Source organism: Palaemon carinicauda, chromosome 5 (assembly GCF_036898095.1).
Source record: "Palaemon carinicauda isolate YSFRI2023 chromosome 5, ASM3689809v2, whole genome shotgun sequence".
NCBI lineage: Eukaryota > Metazoa > Arthropoda > Malacostraca > Decapoda > Palaemonidae > Palaemon > Palaemon carinicauda.
Window position 1 is genome coordinate 188,457,316 of NC_090729.1, and position 19,029 is coordinate 188,476,344.

General features: G+C 32.1%; 2 long non-coding RNA genes across 2 annotated transcripts; both read left to right on the forward strand.

Annotated features, from left to right (window-relative positions):
• Positions 1 to 2,779: 2,779 nt before the first annotated feature.
• LOC137640730 (uncharacterized) lies at positions 2,780 to 4,351 on the forward strand. Its single transcript, XR_011044470.1, has 3 exons — positions 2,780 to 2,998; positions 3,765 to 3,878; positions 4,237 to 4,351. It is a non-coding gene; the product is annotated as an uncharacterized lncRNA (long non-coding RNA).
• On the forward strand, positions 4,341 to 7,203 carry LOC137640731 (uncharacterized). The gene is made up of 2 exons (XR_011044471.1): positions 4,341 to 4,416; positions 6,375 to 7,203. It is a non-coding gene; the product is annotated as an uncharacterized lncRNA (long non-coding RNA).
• The last annotated feature ends 11,826 nt before the right edge of the window (positions 7,204 to 19,029 follow it).

Below are 19,029 nucleotides of genomic sequence, written 5' to 3' on the forward strand. Positions count from 1 at the left end.
TTGCCATGCATTTCACGATATATTACTTCAATAACAAAAGAAAATATGCATTATGATATTGTGGAAAGGATATATTTTTTATGATATAGGTCATTTATTATTGTAACCATTCCTTTGAGTAGGTATTTGCTCTTATATATGCATGCATACACTCACACACACACACACACACACACACACACACACACATATATATATATATATATATGTATATATATATATATATATATATATATATATATATATATATATATATATATACATATATATATATATATATATATATATATATATATATATATATATTTATATATATAAATATATATATATGTATATATATATATATATATATATATATATATATATATATATATATATATATATATGTATATATATATATATATACATAGTGTATATATATAGTGTACATATATATATATATATATATATATATATATATATATATATATATATATATATATATGTATATATATATATATATATATATATATATATATATATATATATATATATATATATATATATTTATATATATCTATATATATAATATATATATATATATATATATATATGTATATATATATATATATATATATATATATATATATATATATATATATATATATACCGTTTAAAGAGTACATATAAACATATCATGTTCTCATAGTTGTAGAATATCTTGAAAAGCATAGAATGAGAGAGAGAGAGAGAGAGAGAGAGAGAGAGAGAGAGAGAGAGAGAGAGAGAGAGAGAGAGAGAGAGAGCGAGAGAGAGAGACTTTCTTTTGAACTAATTTAAAACATATAAAAAAGATTTTTTTTTCAATAGGGCCATTTTCTCAAGAAATCTTCAGCCAGAAGATTCGTTTTTGGAAATTGATAAAAGTATGTTTTGTAACGAAAGAATGAAGAAGGTTTTAGCAAAATTTTGTACGAAATTAGATGCAAATTCAAATCTTCAATTTAGTCACCCTAGTCTTTCTTTAAATTTAAGGAAAGGAAGACTAGGTAGGATAGTCCAGTTCGGAACTGCAATAAGAAGAAATCAATTTTTCTGGGACCGAGGTGGGACATGGCTTGGGGAGGCCTTGTCTGCTTTTGGGCGCCCCCGACTGAACACTCCGACTCCGGCCTCGGTCATCCTACTGGTGTCATGCCATCATCATCCTGTCTGTCCTTCGTGTTTTGATATGATCTGACTCCTTCACAAGCTTATCCTTCGTATAACAGCCTGTGATCCCTCTCGCTATAAGGGGGGGTCCAATCTAAAACCGACTAAGGCTAGGAAGACTAAAATACAAATTAAGTAGAGGGAGAAGGGAATTGGTCAAGCAGAGGCGCAAGACAGAAATAGATAGAAAATGCTTAACAGTAAAGGTTAAGCCTTGAGATACTACCGCTAGAGAGTTATGGGGTCTTTTATCTGGCCAGACAGTACTACTTGGATCCTTCTCTCTGGTTACGGTTCATTTTCCTTTTGCCTACACACACACTGAATAGTCTGGCCTATTCTTTACATATTCTCCTCTGTTTTCATACACCTGTCAACACAGATTACCAAACAATATTTCTTCACTCAAGGAGCTACTGCGCTGTAATTGTTCAGTGGCCACTTTCCTCCTGGTAAGGGTAGAAGAGACTCTTTAGCTATGGCAAGCAGCTCTTCTAGGAGAAGGACACTCCAAAATCAAACCATTGTTCTCTAGTCTTGGGTAGCGTCATAACCTCCGTACCATGGTCTTCCACTGCCTTGGGTTAGATTTCTCTTGCTTGCGAGTACACTCGAGCACACTGTTAACTTATTTCTCTTCCTCTTGTTTTGTTAAAGTTTTTATATTCTATATAGGTGGTATTTATCTTAATGTTATTACTCTTCTTAAAATATTTTATTTTCCTTTTTTCCTTCCCTCACTTGGATATTTTCCCTATTGGAGCCCCTGGGATTATAGCATTCTGCTTTTCCAACTAGGGTTGTAGCTTAGCAGGTAGTAATAATAATAATAAAAATAATTATAATAATAATAATAATAACAATAATGATAATAATAATAATAATAATAATAATAATAATAATAATAATAATAATCTTCCTAATCGGGTAGTTGAATCGGTAGAACTTCAAAAGTTCAAAGTTGGAGCAAATGTATTTATGTTGACCAGGCTGACATGAGTCTTTTTATAGTTTATATAATGACATATCTGTTTTTTACATTGTTAATAGTTTATATAGGACATATTTGTATTGGCGCTGTTACTGTTATTTAGAATATGTTATTAATTTATTTTCATCATTTATTTATTTCCTTATTTCCTTTCCTCACTGGGCTATTTTTCCCTTATTGGAGACTTTGGGCTTATAGCATTTTGCTTTTCCAACTAGGGTTGTAGCTTGACTAATAATAATAATAATAATAATAATGATGATAATAATAATAATAATAATAATGATGATAATAATAATAATAATAATAATTTCAAAATTATTATTATTAATAATAATAATAATAATTTCTAAATTATTATTAATAATAATAATAATAATAATAATAATAATAATAATAATAATAATAATAATAATAATAATATAGAAATGGGAATAAGAAGAGTCACCCCTTAAATCTAAGCAAGGCAAATGTTTGTTTGCGTTTTACCTCCTCCTTGCCTGGAAATCTTTCCTTGATAGTCCTTGTTCTTGACAATGACGTCACAACGAATCAACTTCAGTTGAAGCTAGGAATTCGCAGCCCTTCTTCGTCGTCTTGCTCTTGTCGTCGCTGTTAATTTTGAATGGGGCTGTGGGCCTTTGTGGTAAGACGTTGTTGGGAGACATTTTCCTGACGGTTTTGGATTTGGAAGCCGTTTATTTCTTCGAGAATTTTGTGGCAGTTTTGCAGGTCGTCCTTTGTTCGTTCGGTGACGACATCTATTTCAGGAATGTCTGCCATTGGGACGTGGAAGTTTCGTTGGACGATAAGTTTGTCTGTATTTTCAAGTATTTCTGTTATTTTATGTTTGTCTGCAAGTTTTCTATTTTAAAATTTATTATAATCATTGTGTTTTTAAAGTTTATCAATTTTTTAGTATTTGAAGATTTTTTCTTTTAAATGTTTCAAGTTTAATTTTTTTTAATTTTACTATTTTAGTTTTAATTAAAGTTTTACTCTTTTTAAATTTTTAGTTGTCAAGTTTATTTTTTAGATTTGAATAGTTGGTTTCAATTTTAGGGTATTTTTAAAATTTCATAGCAAACTTTGCTGGCTCTTTGGGTGTTGAAGGCTTTGTTTAAAGTTTACTTTACCGTTTTAAACTTTATACTTTCACTAAATTACTTTTTATATAACTGTTAATACTTTTCTAGTCAGGCAACTTGCATAGGAGTTTCATTTTTTGTGAAATGTATCTTTTGTCATAAGTTACAAGTTATTAATATAACTTTAACATAAATGCCAGTAAACATAAGTTTTCCTCTTATGTTTATTATAGAAAATTGTCATTCTGATAATTTCAAGAAACCTGTTTAAAATTTGTCATAATTTTTCATATTTTTTTTTATTTTTTTAATTCTAATAATTTCAAGAAACATGTTTAAAATTTGTCATAACTCTTCCTCAAATTTTTTTTTATAGAAATTAGTTTAAATCTGAATTTCAAGAAACCTGTTCAAAACTTTTCTAATTCACATAATTATTTAAGGAACTTTTAGGTATATTTTTAAGCAGATACTGAAATATGTGAATTTTTCAGAAGCTGGTGATTTCGACTAGAATCTGAAATTCAACAATTTCGAAATAGGAGAGATTTAATATTTTCTACTGCAGATCACTACTATACCAAAAAGGATAGTGTACAATATATTAAGTACTTCGGAGTTTACAATTTTTTTACTATAATTAGACTTTTCAACTAGGCTATGAATTGTTCATAATTTTTCAAATACCAATAGCCTATTCAACTTCTAGTAATTATTCATATAGATTTGTCGTTTTTAATGTTTAAATACCAATAGACTTATCAACTTTTAGCAATTATTCATATAGATATGTCGCTTGTAATGTTTAAATACCAATATACTTTTTAACTCTTAAATTTTTAATTTTAAATATCAAACTACATATTTTCAACTATCTACTTTTATGTAATTGCTTTAATATCAATTATTTAGAATAAGGAATATCAAATTAGTAATTCTCCAATTTACTTTTAATATTTATTCCAGATGCTTGTTGATTGGACCGTATCCCAAGATTATCAAAAACAGCTCAATGAAGAAAATGTATTTTAGAAGATTGACTTATTTTCTGGCATTCCAATTCTGAAGAAAATATCTGAAGCACATCTATAAAATATATAGTCTCCTAGTCTCCAAGTCAGACCATAATAAGTTTGACTTTAAAAGGTGAGTTTTCCAATCTTTTATTACTTTCTATATTTCTCCTCCTCCCCTGTAGGGGCGGCGCCCCTACAGGTGGCAGGAGGAGCCCCCCATGTCTTGTCCGCAGGTCTTAGGACCTGCGGACAAGACATGGGGGGTTGTGTACTAACCCGCTCTCTTTCAGGAATATTTTTACCACTCAAATTAGTCTTGGAAGTTAACGTCCGTAAATTGTTTTAATTATAATTACAGGTGTTTTTGCTTGCATTAAATAATTATCTACGTAATTAGTTTTAATTATGGTTCAATTAAATAAATAGTTCCAGTGAATTTATAGCTTTCGCCAGAAAGTTCCTCAAACGTCAAAGTTCCTCAATTTATGAAATTGTCTGTGGAATTTAGTACCTTTAAATTTAATGAGTTCCTCTATAACGTTAAAGTTCCTCAATTATTCATGGTTTCAGTGGAACTAGTTTCTCTAACGTCAAAAGTTCCTTCAACATCGAAGTTTCTTAATTATTCATGGTTTCAGTGGACTAACGTCAAAAGTTCCTTTAACGTCGAAGTTTCTTAACTATTCATAGTTTCAGTGGAATTGGTTTCTCTAACGTCAAGAAAGTTCCTACGTTTCTTAATTATTCATGGTTTCAGCGAAATTAGTTCCTCTAACGTCAGAAAGTTCCTCTAACTAAAACACTAAGGAATCAAATTTCTTTATTCTACAGTAGTCTGATGGACGTTAACTTCTGAAACTTTTTTGAGTGGACAAACTTAGTTTTATTCTAATGGACAATTTAACGTAACTAATCATTTGCTTTTAAGAAATTAAATCAACAAAAATAAATTTTGCATTTTCCAGATTAAGCTAGGTAACGTAAATATGCGCTTAATTTTGCAATTGTCCAGAAAGTTACTTAACGTAAATTTTCACTTAATTTTGCAATTGTCCAGCAAAAGCTACTTAACGTAAATTTTCACTTTTAATTTTGCAATTGTCCAGATTGAGCTAATTAACGTAATTTAATATATTGTAGAGTGAAATACCTTAATTTTAAAGTTTTTTATTATATTTTGAAAATACAAATAACAGATCAAATATTTTACAAAACTATTATACAAACTCATTTGATAATCCAAAACTGATTATACAAACCTATTACTTAAACCTGTGATTATACAAACCTATTATTCAAATCTATATGTTTACGCATACTAAACCATAGTTGGCCAAACCTTTGATCTGTTGCCTATAAATAATCAGCATTTAAGTAGCTGAAGTGACACTAACTAGTGTAAAGTGTGCCTTATAAGTGGTCAACTTTTGATTAGGTTTCCAGGTAAACTTTATTTTTGCCTGTAATTGCTATAGAGTATTGAAAGTTGGATATTAAGTAGGAAATTGTTAAAGGCTTAAAAGTGGCTTGTGTCAACTCTCGTGTAAGCTTACAAACTCTTATTTTACCATGATATAAATTCATTTAGCTCCGAATTTTATAGAATTTAATTTGCTGGCGTTAAAATAGCTTGAAGGTGGGCATTAAGTAAAATGGCGTTGAACAAGTCTTATAAGTGGTTTTTTATTGTAGACTTTTAAGCTTAACTTTTACTACAATGTGGAAGGAATTTTTAGTTTAATTCTGTAAGGATATGAAATGTTGGGATTACTCAAATTGTAGATTTAAAGTTTGAGGGGATTATTTTAGTGATGGGTAAGCTTGCAAACTATAATTCAGTTAATCTCTTAATTACTATGTTTTTGCTTAGTAATTAACTAAAACTAAATCAACTAATAGCTTTTCATTTAAACAGGCTTATCGTAAATTATTTTAGTGAAGCTGGCACTGCCTTTTCATCCAAATTTTAACTCTTTGATGTTACAATCGTCCAATAGGGTTACTAAATGTAATATATCTTAGGGCTACGTATAGTTAGACTATTGGTAAATCAGCCACTGAATCTAACTAGAGTATCTTTAATTCCAGTGACGTCGCATGTGAGAAGTTACTCCTTGTATAGCAACGCAATCCTGCCTTTCTGTCGAGCTTAACGGGCAGTTCTGTCCACTTGGTACTCTGCGGTTCTCGCAATACTTTGCCCCAAAGTCGTTGAAATCTTCGTACCTTTTTCACTTTTAACAAGGATCTGAATAGCAGTTGATCAATAACTTTAATGATTGTATGTTGAAATCAAATTTTCTAATTCTGATAAATTTCTAAAAGGTAACTTTAAAAGTTTAATTAAAAATATTCTTCACTGTGGGGCTTATTTTTTAGGGTTTACGGGAATTGACGATTGTAAAAATTTCATTGTTTGAGCAAGTTACTGATTTATGTATATACTCAAATCTATTCTGTATTGATGTAAAGTGTATAATATAATTAACTAAGGCTAACCTTTGTCTAGTTATGCACGCTCATGCGTTAAATATATTAACTTTTAACTTCACAAATTGTGTGCAAATTTGGAAAGTTTCGAAAAGCATTTAGCTATTTCCCTTGTTCATTGTAAATATAATTCTCATGGCACAAATATTTTACATTTTAACTAAGGCAAACCTTGGTGTCTTAATTATGCACGCTCATACCTTAATATATTAACTTAACTTAATAAAATTCAGTGTATGCAAATTTGGGCTGAGTTTCGAAAAGCATTTACCTATTTCCATTGTTCGTTGTAAATATAATTCTTATGGCACAAATATTTTTTACTTGTACTTTCACAATGGATGCGTAGGTAATCCTTAAGACACAAAAATACGATTGGTAATATTCTAAGTTGAAATTGTGATGTTTAAATATACCTGAACTCAAATTAGATAATTTAGAATTCCTCTGGAACAAGTCTGAAGACACTGGTACGTTGTATGGCCCTAATCAAATGTTTAGCAGTAAATAGAACAGACTAAGATTGTCCACAGTTCACAGGGGCTTAAGTATAAAAATAGTAGCTATAGCTATAGATTTAATTCAACAGCGCTATTATGAACGAGCAAAAGTATAAGGAATTAAGTAATTTAAGATTTATTGCTTATTGATATCCTTTAAATTTTGCCATTTATGGAGAAATTTTGAGTTGAAAATAAGTACTATGAAATTTATTTTGAGAAATTTGGTAACAGGAAAGTGAATGTTTACCAGAAGGCTGTGTCTTTAATTAGAATAAAAATAAACCAGGTCATTTTAAAATCATTAGTATATACTGATTTTACTGTTAAACTGAAATTAAAAATACTTAAATGCTCAATTTTAGGGTAAATAAATCCTAGGAAAGAGTAAGCCATGTTATTCCTAGGAGAATAGATAAAATTGGTTTTGAATGTTCTTGAAATAGAAATAAACTATTTCTTTAAACAAGTGAAGGGGAAGAGGTTAAATATAAAACCAGCATTTACAATTTGGTTTATTTTTTGTAAACCCTATAAGATTCATACTCTTAAGATTTCGGAAAGAAACTTTTGTTAAAATAATCATTAAATTTTCACTACTAGATAGTTTTCAATAAATCCTAGGAAAGAGTAAGCCATGGTATTCCTAGGAGAGTAGATAATCTTGGTTTTAAATACTCTTGGAATAGAAATTAACTATTTCCTTTAAACAAGAGAAGGGGAAGAGGTTAAATATAAAACCAGCATTTACAATTTAGTTTGTATTTTTAGTAATCCTTATAACCTTCATACACTAAAAGATTTCGGTAAGAAACTTTGGTAAAATAATCGTTAAATTTTCACTCTACTAGATAGTTTTCTATTGGCTAAAGTTGGTATTATCTAAAGAACTATTTATCCCCCTACAATGTTTTTGACTTTCTTGAAGCAAGTCAAAATATAACTGCATGAAACTGCCGATAAAATTTTTATCCTTTTTCTAAATTTCGTAAACTAGTAAGCCAATCTTATCTTGAAGATCTAAAGGAATAGGACTAAAATTAAAAACCCTTGAGCAGAAATGCTATAACAGGAAGATAATGTTTTGTCATAGACGTTGTATTGTCTTAGGCGATATTTCAGACTGGAGTAATGGGGAAAGTTTAAAAGTAAAGTAGGTGTAAGTAAAGTTATGGGGGAGAGGCTAGGTATGGAATAAAGAATTGTTGTAAGTAATATTTTACTAAAGTTGTTAGGTGTGTAACTAAAGGGTAAATTTTTAGGCAAACTAGTATATTAATATTACGAAGCCTTTAGCGCTGATTGCAGTAAAACTTAACATGCAACATAAGGCCCTTCCATGCGAGCGCAAATGCACGGCGGGCAGACAGCTTTACCAATTTTGTTGTGTGGGTGACGATCAAGCGTAGATTACGTCATGGACAAGGGAACAATGGGCAAATTGAAGTGGGCGTGCATGTTGTTGAGGCACTGGATGGATGCCTGACTTGTCTGACACAACTTTGATTAAACTTACTTCTGCCTGGCATGTGACACAAATCAAAAGTTTCGCCTGTCTGTGCTTACTGTCTGCCTTGAACTGTTAGATTTGGCAACACTTTTAAAACGAGATAAATAAGGGCAAATCAGTGCCCGCTCTGTATTTGCTTCTCGTGTGGAAAGGGCTTATAGTTAAATTTATTTACGGATAAGTGACTTTAACTGGTAACTATTACCTATCAATTCATAATTACTTAACGCATATTTAGTTTGTGGCGTAAAGGGTGTGGTACGTACTCCCAAATTGAAAGTCTGCGGGTGGACCCTGCTAATGATGTAGAGAGAAACACGAACTAATTAAGTGTTGATTCAATGATCGATGACAATGTATATGACCGTGGGCAGAGTATCATAATCGGCTCTCATGCTCCAACACTAATTGAGGGAAATATGATCCCCCTTTTGGCATGTCGATTTTACAAAAGCTGATCGCGTTATTTCATTTTAGTAACTCGCAATTTCAATTTAATATGGGATTTTGAAAGTATGCTAAATTTATAATTTGGGGAAATAATTTCCAGAACCGATTAAAAGGTTTTCATTGTCCTATTATATTTTGTAGATGGTTCTCTACTGGTAAATACCAAAGAAAAACTGCAGAAATTGTTGTAGAAATCTTAATTTAGTTAAGGTCCCATGATTAGATACAGACGATGGAATGTATTACCAAGAGGTAGCAGTATTTTCTTAGTAAATATACCTCATGTTAGGGGAATAGAACAAGAATGCCTAAAACTAAGGTAGCATTTTATGTATTTTCTTGGTAAATATACCTCATGGTAGGAGGATGGAACAAGAATACCTAAAACTAAGGTAGCAGCTTAAGTATTTTCTTAGTAAATATTCCTCATGGTAGGAGGATGGAACAAGAATTCCTAAAACTAAGGTAGCAGTTTAAGCATTTTCTTAGTAAATATACCTAGTGGTAGGAGGATGGAACAAGAATTCCTAAAACTAAGGTAGCAGTTTAAGCATTTTCTTAGTAAATATACCTAGTGGTAGGAGGATGGAACAAGAATTCCTAAAACTAAGGTAGCAGTTTTAAGTATTTTCTTAGTAAATATACATCATGGTAGGGAAATAGAACAAGAATTCCTAAAATTAAGGTAGCAGTTTAAGCATTTTCTTAGTAAATATACCTCATGGTAGGGGAATAGAACAAGAATTTCTAAAACTAATGTAGCAGTTTAAGTATTTTCTTAGTAAATATACCTCGTGGTAGGAGGATGGAACAAGAATTCATAAAACTAAGGTAGCAGTTTAAGTATTTTCTTAGTAAATATACCTCGTGGTAGGAGGATGGAACAAGAATTCATAAAACTAAGGTAGCAGTTTTTAGTATTTTCTTAGTAAATTTAACTTTTGGTAGGACGATGGAAGTCCCATAATAGATGGAGGTAGATTGGTATGTTATATTTAGCGTCCTGAAACATGATGCAGTGTGTGTCCCATCCTGTTCCAATGATTAGAAGGTAGATGGCTAGAAGCCTCTAGCATATCTACGTTTTCCTTAAAAAGGAATTACAGGAAATACGTAATTTCTTGTACGAGATTTCAAGTTCTATCAGAATGACAGCTGTGATTGAAATGTATTGCAAAGCATTTAGATAAAGTAGAATATGATTTATACATGGAAAATAGTGAAATAAAACCATTGTACGAGATATAATATAAGGAAATCTAGACGTATTTTGAATATTCTGGTCCATATAAATAAAAAAAAAACATGAGATACAACAATATAATTCTAGACGTATTTTCAATATTCTTATCCATATAAATAAAAAACCAAGCGTTATGGTGCTACAACCCCCTGTTTTCCATTTTTCTTACGTCTTTTTCTTTTTAGATAAATATCATTCCTATGACAAACATTACTCTTCTTCTTTTCCCCAAAAAAATGTCGTCATAAATCAGCATCACATTCAAGAGGAGTATAATTAGCGCTCGCCATAATTCTTTCCATCCTCGTCTTTTCTTTTCCGTTCCCCATTTTGCTATAGAAATTTCCCCATTTTTCCCTCATTATGTCGCCATTCAATCATCAGGGACTTTTCCTAGAAGAATTCATCTATTTTGTAGCTGATATTGATATATTTTCCGCTATAGAAACCAATGTTCATAGCGAGTAATTACTACCACTTTTAACGAAGACGTTTAGGGATGCTCAGTTGATTTCAGAATATCTCAAACGCTCGTTTGATTTCAAAATATCTCGAACGCTCAATTGATTTCAGAATATCTTGAACGTTCGTTTGATTTCAGAATATCTCAAAAGCTCATTTGATTTCAGAATATCTTGAACGTTCATTTGATTTCAGAATATTTCGAGCACTAATTTGATTTCAGAATATTTCGAACGCTCATTTGATTTCAGAATATCTTGAAAGTTCATTTGATTTCAGAATATCTTGAACGCTCATTTGATTTCAGAATTTTTCGAACACTCATTTGATTTCAAAATATTTTGAACGATCATTTGATTTCAGAATATCTCGAACGCTCATTTGAATTCAGAATATTTCGAACAAATTACGGTCGTCTGTATTTTACTGAAATACGGTTGAGAACAGTATATTTTTACGGAGAATTTCCTATTAAAATTACGTTTTTTTTTCTAACGGTGTAGGTATGATTAATTTTGGTTCCATCTTCATCTTGAAATATTTTGCTATCAAAAGTACATTATGAGATATATTGTAAGGAAAAATATAAATGTGTGTATGTATAAGTAATCCCGGAAAGAAAGCAATACTTTTTTATTTGTAACTTTTATCTTTGAAAGAAGTGGAGTGGGTCACTAGGTTTGCCCTGACAGTCATTTGTTCGTAATTGCTGAATTAAGAGGAATCCAGGATAAAAGTATTTAGGGCGATTACGAGAGAGAGAGAGAGAGAGAGAGAGAGAGAGAGAGAGAGAGAGAGAGAGAGAGAGAGAGAGAGAGAGAGAGAGAGAGAATACACAATAATGTTTTGCTTGGCGAGTAGAATCCAGGGTTGAAGTATTCAGGACGACTACGAGCGGCCATGAGAGAGAGAGAGAGAGAGAGAGAGAGAGAGAGAGAGAGAGAGAGAGAGAGAGAGACACTAGACTAAACGAGAACGACTTGCGTGGGAAGCAGAGAAATGGATGGTCATTGCAATGGAAACGGAGGTAGAGAAAATAAGATGAAAAAAACGAATGGAAGACACGTGAGGTGGAAAATCCTGCTAATGTCAGATGAAAGAACAGGATAGATTTAGGTGGAGATAAGAATAGGGAAACCAGTGTACATAAAGTTAAAGAATAAGTGAAAACAGTGTACATAAAGTTAAAGAATAAGTGAAGAAATTAACGATCCTTAAAAAAAGTCGAGGGAAAATTCCTACTAAGGTTAGAAGAAAGTAGAGCAAGAAATATTTATTATTATTATTATTATTATTATTATTATTATTATTATTATTATTATTATTATTATTATTATTATTATTATTATTATTATTATTATTATCATTATTATTATTATTACTAGCTAAGCTACAACCCTAGTTGGAAAAGCAAGATGCTATAAGACCAAGGGCTCCAACAGGGAAAAATATCCCAGTGAGGAAAGGAAATAAAAGAAAACAAGTAAACGATATAAGAGGTAATGAACAATTAACATGAAATATTTAGATGAGGATAATAAGAGGGAAAATGGTATACATAAAATTAAAGAAAAGATAATGAAAATAATGAGTAAAGTAGAGTGGAAACACCAAAGTGGGAAATAGTTGATAATAATAGACAGAACAGAAAAAAAAACAGCCAAATGTTTAGTCGTCTTTGGAAGTTTTCAACTAAGAGTGAATGCCTCGAGATACACGTCGGAGAAGCAGACATCTTTCGTGTTTGTAGGAATAATATACCTCATGTCTGAGGCCTTTGTCCTGCAGTGAACTAGAAATGGCTGCATTTGTTATTGTTTGTCGTATGTTATCTAGGAATCTCTTGCAATGAGACAGTAATGGAATTTCATTTTCCTTGATGTCTGAGGTCTTTATCCTGCAGTGAACCAGAAATCGCTACATTTGTTATTGTTTGTCGTATGTTATCTAGGAATCTATTGCAATGTGACTGAAGTAATGGAATTTCGTTTTCCTTGGAATCTAGTTAACGTTACTGTTAACTTTCCATTTATTTGCTTTGCAAGTGTTTATTAATTTAACATAATACATCATACGAAGGAGGATAATTACATATCATCCTTTTATATAGATTTCATTGGTGAGAATTTTGTCTATTAACAAATTAAGTAGGTTGAAAGGTGATACAGGTGCCCCATGTCATCAGATAATGAGACATCGGAACGTTTTTTTTTTTTTTTTTTTCTACAAAAAGGTTTGTGAATACACTTGTACACAGCCGATACTCTTAGGTGAGTGCCTTGTCTACTGATAGCTCAAATGGTACTGACTAATCTTCGGCAAGCAAGATGCAATCTTGCTCTTTCAACATGCTGAATTGTTAAGTTTTGTGGAATTCTCCACTCTGATGGAAATACACTGTCAAACATATCCCCTTATGAGTCTAGGGTCATTAACCTTGACGTATAAAACATATATTTTGCAGTGAAGGATTAGGACACAGGAATAGTGAAGGAAAAAATAAGCCTTACTCCTAGTGAATGGGTGTACCTATTACTTTTGTTATTCCAAATTTGACTATTTTTGATATCTACTAGACTCGTTATTTTATTCAGAAAAAGCTAAATCTTAAGGTAACTGATTGAAACATTCTATCTGAGGTCGTCCAATCAGACTTTTCATACATTGGACTGCCCTTTGTCTCTCTCTCTCTCTCTCTCTCTCTCTCTCTCTCTCTCTCTCTCTCTCTCTCTCTCTCTCTCTCTCTCCTCTCTCTCTCTCTCTCTCTCTCTGTTCGTCTAGTCTGTCTAACAAATTTGAAAATATTTCTATACATCTGACTGTATTTCTATCAATTTTGTCTGAAAATATTTTTTATACGTACGGCTGTCTTTCTGCTTTATTCCTGCTTGCCTGTCCATGCTTGTGCCTCCCTTCTATGGCTATCTTTCTGCCTGTTTGCCTGCTTGCCTGTCTGTGTCTGCGCCTCCCTTCCATGGCCGCCTTTCTGCCTGTTTCCTGCTTGCCTGTCTGTGTCAGTCTCCCCTTCTATGGCTGTATTTCTGCCTGTTTTCCTGCTTGCCTGTCTGTGTCTGTCTCCTCCTTCTATAATGCACGCCCCTCTCAGCATTGCTGCCTATCTCTTAAGCCAATCATTGTCTTAGATGTTCCCATTTGTTTTTTATAAAAAGTCAGCATTCATTAGATTTCCCCATGAACAAAGGCGTCCCGTCACTCAGCCTGTCACTGGCCCCCATGCCTTGACGACGCTGCCTTTTGTCGAAAGGGCCGGAAGAATGAATATGCATTAACATGTAAACTTATCTTCGAAAGCCCTGGCGGAAAGTTTACTTAAAAGCTCTTCCGGGAGTCAATCTGCATAATTTCTGGGGAGTCGGAGAGAGGAGGTTTTGTATATCTATCAGTTAAATCCCTAAGCTCATCCATGTAATTTTTTGCACAATTTAAACATCAAATAATACTCGATTTTTTAAAACGTTTTAAACTTAAGATAAGCTTAAATCATTTACGTTTCATTCAAATGAGAATATTACTAAATCCAAACATCAAATTAAAACTCAAAATTTCCTTTAAATCGTTTCAAGCTCAAAATAAACTTAAATTATTCACTATTCATTTAATTAAGAATATTACTAAATTCAAACGACAAATTAAAACTCAAAATTTCCTTTAAATCGTTTCAAACTCAAAATAAACTTAAATCCTTCACGTTTCATTTAATTGGGAGTATTACCGAATTCAAATATCAAATTAAAACTAAAGATTCCCTTTAAACCGTTTCAAACTCTAAATATTCTTAAATCCTTTTCATTTCAATCTATTCTTGGATAAAATGACTTTTTTCTAACAAACTACCATTTAGGGTAAATCTAAAATGAAAACCAAAATACAGTTTTTCTTCAAAGATCCACAAATCACAGTAATGGTAAATTATCATTTAATAAGTAGAGGAAAATAGATTTATGATATGATTTACTTTATTTTTCAGTTGATTTTAATTTTCTTATTTATAATTCCACACAAAAAGTAATGTGACATTTTTGCAGTGTTTCGGTTTAGATAAATCCTTCTTTAAGCTTGAATCAGAATTGTATAATGAATAATACCCAATGGACATTATGCAGCAGGGTCGTGGTGGCATGGTGGTAGCGTCCTTGCCTGGTGATCGCCAGACTGCGGTTCGAGTCCCACTAAAACTCGGTAGTTCCTTTGATAGCTGCAAACTCACTATCCTTGTGAGCTAAGGATGGGAGCTGTAGGGGAGCCTATAGGTCTATCTGCTGAGTCATCAGCAGCCATTGCCTGGCCCTCTTTGGTCCTAGCTTGTGTGGAGAGGGGCCTTGGGTGCTAGGGCACTGTCCTGCTTGATAGGGCACTGTCATTGTCCCTTGCATCTGCCATTCATGAGCGTCCTTCAATCCTTTAATTTGAATCGTATAATGATTATCCAATGGACATTATGCAGTATAAAGGACGGCTTTGCATTAGGATAATGAGTTCCGGCATTATTACCTGTCCTAATAACGCAGCGTTGTGAACTGCATCAGCAAAAGGTCTGAAATTTCCCATAACTCAATTATGGACGAAGCCATCAGTTCCAAGAACTCAGCCTTTGAAGCTTTAAAGAAAAAAAGGGATTAGTGTCCAACGTTATCTACGATAGGCAACTGGATGATAATATTTCTATTATTATTATTATTATTATTATTATTATTATTATTATTATTAGTAGTATTATTATTATTATTATTTTATATTATTAGCTAAGCTACAACCCTAGTTGGAAAACCAAGATGCTATAAACCCAAGGGCTCGAATAGGGAAAAATAGCCCAGTGAGGAAAGGAAATAAGGAAATAAATAAACGATATGCGAAAAAAAGAATAATGAAATATGTTAAAAACTTCATCATCAAAACAGATATGTCATATATGAACTACTAAAAGATTTATGTCAGCCTGTTCAACATTAAAACATTTGCTGCAACTCTGAACTTTTGAAGTTCAACCGATTCAAAGGTTTAAAGGCCACTCATGAATGGCAGAGGCAAGGGATGGTGACATTGCTCTAGGAAGCTGGACAATGCCCGAGAGACTGATTATATATACACTGGATGATGATATTTCTAGAATGGCAGTTTAAACATTTAAAGGCTACTCATGAATGGCACAGGCAAGGGATAGGGACATTGCCTTAGCTTGCTGGACAGTGCCCTAGAAACTGATCATATATACATCTGATTAGTGCCAAAGCACTCTCTCCATCATCCTAGGACCAGGGAGGGTCAGGCATTGGCTGCTAATGACCCTGCATGTGCAAAGAATAACCAGTCTGACAAATTCCTCTTGAGAATGATGAAATAAAACTGTCCCTTCTAGCGTGCAAAGAATAACCATAATCTGACAAATTCCTCTTGAGAATGATGAAATAAAACTGTCCCTTTTAGTTTGCAAAGAATAACAATAGCTTAACAAACTACTCTTAAAAATTTTGAAATAACAACGTTCCTTTTTATTGTGCAAAGAATAACCATAGTCTGACAAATTCCTCTTGAGAATGATGAAATAAAACTATCCCTTTTAATGTGAAATTAATAACCATAGTCTGAAAAATTACTCTTAAGAATGATGAAACAAAACTGTCCCATTTAGCGTGCAAAGAATAACCACAGCTTAATAAACCAGTCTTGAAAATGTTGAAATAAAACTGTCCCTTCTAGCGTGCAAAAAGAATAACCATAATCTGACAAATTACTCTTGAGAATGATGAAATAAAACTGTCCTTTTAAATGTCCTAAGAATAACCACAGCTTAACAAACTGCTCATAAAAAGAATAACCAGTCTGACTAAGTAAAGACAGAAAAAAATCTCTCAAACTTTGGCTTTGCCCATGATAATGCAATGGTTCCTTCCCCCTTCAGCAAAAGAAATGTAAAGGGCTTTTATTCCTGGGACCCTGCTTACAGATCTCCTCATTAGAAGGGCAGTTGCTTTACATTGAAGCTACTACAGTAACTCTAAGGATTTCCACTGGAGAGGGATTAGAATTACCAAGAAAATTATGCTGGACTAACAAACAATTAGGAACTCGGTTCGTGTCTTAAATCACACACAATTCAATGTTTTCTTATATAGGATTAGTCGCTAAAAAACAAATCCTAATATTGATTTAGCTCAATAATTCACACAAAAATATGTCTATAATACTGGTTTATAGAATTCTACTATTTTAGAATTTCAATCTTTGGTTTTGTGTATCAACAATGAACTGATAAGGCATAAACCCTTGTTTGGGTTTCTAGCTTCATTTTCTTTATACTCAGAAAACAACAGTACAATTTTTCTGATCAACTGCAGGATAAAGGCCTCAGACATGTCTTTTTGATCACCACACTGGCCAACGTTGACTCAGTGATGGTGGGAAACTTTAGTCTAATCATTCACGGCAAACCAACCTCGTATGGGGTGGTGCTGACTAGTACACCTATGCTGATCATAGTGATACATAAACTCTTTTGCCACATGAAGGTATCCCAATTCAAATATTATATATATATATATATATATATATATATATATATATATATATATATATATATATATATATATATATATATATATATATATATATATATATCAGCATTTTCTGTTGCTCCTTGACCTAGAACAATAAAATTGTAATTCCCAGATTTTTTTTAAACATTCCTGGGTATTTTAATAACCTTCAATTATAAGTGTTAGAGAGAGAGAGAGAGAGAGAGAGAGAGAGAGAGAGAGAGAGAGAGAGAGAGAGAGAGAGACGAGAGAGGATGAGAGAGAGAGAGAGAGAGGGGAGAGGTAAAATTGTTACTATAATGAGTTAATGAATCATTTAAATATATAGAAAATCAGTAAAAAACGTTATTCAATAATTAAGTAAAGGTATTATATAAAATACAAAAAACATTAGGTGAAGAGTTTTCTTGAAACCATATCATCAGTCACTTGACAGAATAAGAAACAAAATATATATATATATATCTATATATATATATATATATATATATATATTATATATATATATATATATATATATATATATATATATATATACAGACATATATATATATATATATATATATATATATATATATATATATATATATATATATATATATATATATATATATATATATATATATATATCTAAGTTGCTAGGATTATGTATATATATCATACTACACTGTTAGAAAAAACCGTAATTTTAATACGAAATTCTCTGTAAAAAATATATTGTTCTTAACCAGAATTTCAGTAAAATGCCAGCGACCGCAATTTTACCTTAATTTTTTATCTTTGACTGGTTGTTAACCGTAATATCACTCTTTTACGTCAATATAACCGTTTTTAAAACGGTAGAAATCTTGGAATAAATGTTGCCAGACTTTTACCGTTTATTAATACAAATTTCCAACAGTTTAGAGTACTTTTTAACCTCAAATACAGAAAAGAAAACCGAACAAGAATAAGTTCGTACCATGATTACGAAAGCTTTTTAATCTCCTTTGTCGAGGTAATGGCAAACCATTAAACCATCCACCAAATTCCGCGAAGAATCTTCCAGCTCTCCGTAAATTCCCTTGTCGAAGCAGCCCTGTGGAACTCTCCCTTTAAAGCCATAACCTCGAAACATATGGTTTTCCAATCATGCGGAAACAGGCGAAATCAGCGAAATTGAGTTCAGTTTTCAGGTCCCTAAACTTGCCGTTGGTCTTGTAATGCTCAGAGCAAACTTGGACAGCTGAACTATATCTTAAGATTGTAGTGGGCTATTGGAAGCGTCCCTCCCTAGCGATATGCTAGACCGGGGTTCGAACCCTGCTTAAACTCGATGTGAGAAAAGGAGTAGAGAGGTTTGGGAAGCGTATATGAAACTAGCTTTTAGTCTCGTAATGCTCACAGGACACTTGGACAGGCAAACTATATCTTAAGGTTGTGGCAGCCTATTGAAAACGTCCTTCCCTAGCGACATGCTAGACCGGGGTTCGAACCCTGCTTAAACTCGATAGTTTCTTGTAGTTTTCTGCAACCCTTGCGAGAAAAGGATAGG